The following is a 5,576-nucleotide window of genomic DNA, read 5'->3' on the forward strand; positions in this document are numbered from 1 at the left end:
ACACATGTAGACACACATATGGAGGCAAGGGGAGAGAATGAACAATCATGTAAAGGAAATTTATAAAATTGTAAGAAATTCTTTTTTTTTTTTAACCAAACCAGACAGTATTATTTGCTCATTAGTTATGCAGACACAGGAACCTGACCTGGCATCTCAGCCTGCCTAAAGCTCTGGTTGCTTGATAGCTAGGAGGAAATCCCATTTTTTTCCTGATTCTGTTGTGTCACTGTCCCCTAGCAAGGGCCTGCAATATAGTCTTCCTTGACAGTGAAAAACTGCCATTTTTCCAACAGACACCTTTCCAACATGGCAGCAGAATCTGGCATCCCTAGAGTCGGCCCTGACTGTGTGTCATGATAAGAGTCAGGGGCGCATGTGCACACATTTCCTGTGAAGAACAAAGGAAGCAAGAGTCTAGAGACACAACTTTGAAGAATAAGGTGGGGTGAGGGTTCTGTGGGAAGTAACAACCCGCTCTTCTGAGCTGGGAACAGGAAGGAGCCAGCAGTGACTCCCACCTCTCCCGTGGGTGACAGGGGAGAAAGGCAGGAACCTCCAGGGACCAAAATACAAGAGCTGCGATAAATAAATGCCTGTTTTCTCCGCACCCCAGTGAGCTTACACAGTATCTGGAGAGAGCAGACCTCATACCAACTGCCAGTTGGGTTGTGGGGTTGCTGAACTGAACTGAGGTAACTCCTGTTAGCTTCCAGAAGTGAGCAGGGACCAAAGCCTAAAATGGCAGAGAAAGCCAACCAGATGCAGTCCTCCTTGCCCAGGATTAGGCCACGGCAGCCATAGTAACCCTTCAGTGTCTTGACCTAGGTCTTTAACTACACCAGCTGGGGTCCTGGGGTGGTCCTGCGCCCCCTGGGCCAACACAGGTGACTGCTCTCATTCCATGGTGACAACACCATCCTCCACGTCTCTGGGGACTGCACTCTGAAGCTCACGTCTGATTTCAGGGGACAGCTGCGGGTGGGGCTGTAGCCGAAGCAGTTCCAGGAGGGCCTCCTTCTGCTCTGTGGCCAGGTCAGCCTTGTAGCGCTGAGCTAGTGTCAGCAGGCACTGGTGCCAGAGGACAGGTAGCTGGCGCTTTTCCGTCCAGAACGCCAGAAAGTGGAAGACCAGAGGGTCGAGCACACAGTAAGGCAATGCGTACTTCTTATCCAGCAGCAGGCACAGGAAGATGCTGTTGGCACCGCTGTATTCCATTTCCGTGATCTTCAGCATGGCTGCACTGGAGTGCAGCACGGGGATGGAGCACTTGGTGATGATGCTGCCTACGATGATGGCTTCTCGGAGGGTACAGGTGCCGGACTCACACGATGGGATCAGGATTCCTTTGAACCAGGCTCCAGGCTTGAACAGGGCCTTCTGGAGCGCCTTGTAGAGGTGAAAGTTGAGTCGTTTGTATTCAGCAATGTCATCTCGCACTCGGGGAAGCAGGACAAGGTTGTAGAAGCACTGAGCCATGCACTCCTTCAAGTTAAAGGCAAAAATCCTGGTGGCTTGATACATGGCGGCTGCAGTCCAGGCCTCAGGCTCAGTGACATAGAGGATCTGCTCCCGGTTGAACAGTGAGGGGATGATCTTAAAAGCCTTGGGCAGTTTCCCACTGCGGTACTTACATAACACCTCCCGAACTCCTCAGTAGACTTCCAAGACCCGGGGATCCAGCTGAGGCATAGGGAAGCCTGATACCTCTGACATGACAGTCTCCACCTCTGTCTGCTTCTCAGTCAACTTCTCCATGATGATATCAGCCAGGGTGCGCCTCACGGGAGGGTTCTTGTTCATGAACATTTTAATGGCACTCCACGATCACCTCTGCCTGGTGGTCCACCCCTGTCATTTTGGCTGCCTTCTCCAGGGTAGGCCATTCCTCATCCTCCTCATCCGATCCATTCTGTGGCAATTCCGGCCCCAGCTGCGTGGTGCGCTCTCACGGTGGTGCTGACCGATCTCCAGCCCCATGGTCAGTTTCGAGCTCCTCCTGCTGTTGTAGGGCTTGCTGCAAAATCCGTCTGCTTAGCTGGGGTCCCACATACTCTTCCTCCTCTTCGACCTCACGCCCTAGGCTACTTTCAGGATCTGCTCGGCCAGCGGTGCATACTTCTCCTGATTTCTGGCCCCACGTGTCACCTTGAATTTGGGCATTTTGGTCGAAAAACTTGCCCACTAGGCTTACACGTGTGAAGCCGGCTAAAAAGCAGATACTGCGCCGTGTGTTCCGGTCGCCAAGAGGTCACTGAGAGATCACAGCGCTCCCCAGCGTTGGGAGGCCGGAAGTTCCTCATCTATCACTCTCTCAGGAAGAGCTTCGGGACCTGTAGCAGGAACCTCCAAATTCTCAGGTAATCTCATTGGAAAAGGTGGATGTCCAAGTCACCCTTTTCCAGAATTCATGAAAGTAGCCTAGGGCGTCCTGTCAATCCGTTGGATGCCTTGGGGGCGGAGCCGAGTCGATGACATTCTAGCAAGAAATTCTTAATATATATTTCAAGGAAAGAATTTCTGTAATATCAATTTGCATAGCATGTAAATTATGTAATTATAATCTCCTATTATCCTTTCTGCATGTGTGAAAATCTAAGCAAATTGTGTGTGTGTTTCATTTTCAACTTTCCTAAGTTCATTGTCAGGCCAAAACACAGAGCCATTCCACTGCACATATATTTTTCCTTTATATTTTGTCCCTTTGCTTGTTTATGCATTTACTTATGTATTTATTTTGTAGACCAGGAGCTTGATGCATAATTCCATACATTCTAGACAAGTATGTGTTGCCCTGATGTACAAACCCAGCCTTCAGTAATCATTCTTCCATTTTATTTTGAGCAGATTAATTAATTGACCACATTGACTCTGTAGTCACTCTGTACTTCAGTCTGGGCTCAAACTCACATGGTAGCTAAGGCTTGCTTTCGGTTGAGTTCCAGGCAAGCACCACCATGTCTTTTTTCTTTCTTTCCTTCTTTCCTTCTTTCTTTCTTTCTTTCTTTCTTTCTTTCTTTCTTTCTTTCTTTCTTTCTTTCCATCTGTCTTTCTTTCTTTCCTTCCTTCCTTCTCTCTCTCTCCTTCCTTCCTTCCTTCCTTCTCTCTCTCTCTCCCCCTTCCTTTCTTCCTTTCTTTCTTCCTTCCTTTCTTTCTTCCTTCCTTTCTTTCTTTCTTTCTTTCTTTCTTTCTTTCTAGTATTCATATCTATTAAATAGCTTGTTGATCTCTGGTTGTGATTTTACTGACTCTATAGATCAGTAGATATATAGATCCTGACATATTAGGAATGTAGGAGCTTTTTCTGATAACAAAAGACTAATTCTTTGTTGGAGTAAAGTTGGATTTTCTTCCACATATCTAATGTTCTTCTGTTTGATTTGGCCACATTTGGCTTAACTTATACTCACTTTCTCTGTTAGCTACTTTTTATTGTTTAATTTTTCTTATTTATTTTCTTTCATTGTTTACTTATTGAAAATATCTCATAATATCTTTAATAACCTTGTAAATGTATTTGGCTAGACCAGCAAAGCCCTGTCATCACTATGGAAATAGACTCAAAGTTATTACATATATTATAATATATTCTTTATATATTATATAAAATCATCATATATTATAAATATTATATATGTATATATCCCTAATAAAATGATTATAAAATTCTTTGAGATGAATGAAGGTGTGTGTTGCATAAACCTACATTATTTTATATAATTATGTCTTGTAAATGAAACCAAAGCAATAGTTTAAAAAGATTGAAAATCGATCTAAGTTTTCATGTTAAAAACCTAGAAAATAAAGAAAAATACACTAGGACCAAAGCAGGCTGAAATAAGGTAGCAATTAGTTTAAAGCAGCAATACCACTAAACTTATATAGAAGGAGTGTAAGAGTTAAGCCTAGATGTAGCACAGTGGCTCTTTAAAATCATTAAGCTAGATGGAATAGGAAAAGAAAGTGAAGTCTATCACTCCTGTACTCAAATAAACAAGTTCGAGTCCATAGTGAACCTCCGCATGCTTAGTTTGACTGGACCTGAATTGAGGGAAACTATTCCATAAAATATTTAAACTGAAGTAAACATACATACAGAAGGACATAAACAAATCTTGAATGCAGATGCCTCATCATATCCGGAAAGAGGCATGTAAGTGTGGAGTATACTGTCTATAGCAATATTTTCAAACCATTCTTTATCACATCCTTTAATCTTACTTCCTGCAACATTCTTTTCTTTGTATTAAAATGAAGCAGCTGGAAAAGAATTTTTTCACACACTGAACAGGTGAGTTTTATGTCATTTTGGCACAAGCTAGAGTCATTTTTGAAGAAGAAATCTCGATTTATAAAATGCCCTAACTCGATTGGCCTGTGGACAAGTCTGTGGTGCATTTCTTGATTAGTGATTGATGTTTGAGAGTACAGCTCATTACGGGCAATGCAACCTCTTGGTGGTATAAGAAAACGGGCTATGTGCTATTAGAATGTGGGCTGAACAAGCTATGAGGAACAAATCAGGAGACAGCAGATCTTCATGGCCTCTACACCACTTCCTTCAGAATTAAGAGTTGAGTTCCTGTCCTAACTTCCTTCAGTGATGAAGTGTGGCCTGAGACTTGTAAGTTGAAATAAACCTTTTCCTCACAAGTTGCTTTTAGTAGTGTGTTGTTTTATTCTGTTTCATTTTATCACATCAGTTGAAACATACCCACATGGCTATCCTAAATTATGGAGTAAATTCAATTTTCATCTAAAAAATAAGCAATCATACAAAGAAGGAACTAACATAATTAATCAAGAGTGTTTGCTACTTAATTTTCCCTGTGATCAAACTGATAAAAGTCAACATTTATCAGGGGGTGTTTATATGCCAATTATAGTGAAATATTACTAGCTCCTAATTAAGTTACTTTGAATGAGTTAGGTTTGGTCTCTAATGAGTTAGTTTTCTCTAATAAATTAGCTGCATGTTTGAGTCATGGATAATACAATTGTCATTGTAACATTCAAAGTTTAAAATCTCTCTGTACTATAAATACTGAAATTTAATTTAGTATCAAGAACTATGTGTAGCATTCATTTAGTATGTTTCTTGCAATGAAAACAGAGATATCATTAGTAGCTTAAATAATGAGAAATTTTGGAAATTTGTTTCAGGATGTTATCATAATATTTTAATTAATATATAACTTTTAAATTATTATTTAGGGGAAGCTCCATATTTATCTACTGAATAATAAATTAAACTGTTATTTAAAACCATGGTTATTCTTAGTTATCATTGCTCAGAAAACATTTTGAAATAAGCTATTATAATTAAATATTTGTACTTCAGTAATAGAAGATGCCATTGGTTTTTTTAGTAAAGATATGGACTTCCTTAAAATATAATAATAAAGGTCAGTGGAAATCAAAGTTATTATACCCACACATATATGTACATATATGGAAATCAAGGTTATACCGAACAAAAGTATCCTGTATGCATGCATGCACTATCACTATGCTGGATATTGAACATATCCTCCATCATGGAACTAATTCTTTAGTGTTGTATTTTTTTCTCATTG

The 5,576-nt window shown here is 41.0% G+C and overlaps 1 pseudogene across 1 annotated transcript; it reads right to left on the reverse strand.

The window, feature by feature from the left end:
- Positions 1-754: 754 nt before the first annotated feature.
- Positions 755-2,163, reverse strand: LOC110308626 (annotated as a pseudogene). The gene has a single exon (XR_002379583.2). The product of XR_002379583.2 is annotated as a bystin pseudogene (transcript).
- Between the last annotated feature and the right edge of the window lie 3,413 nt (positions 2,164-5,576).

Source organism: Mus caroli, chromosome 13 (assembly GCF_900094665.2).
Source record: "Mus caroli chromosome 13, CAROLI_EIJ_v1.1, whole genome shotgun sequence".
Classification (NCBI taxonomy): Eukaryota; Metazoa; Chordata; class Mammalia; order Rodentia; family Muridae; genus Mus; species Mus caroli.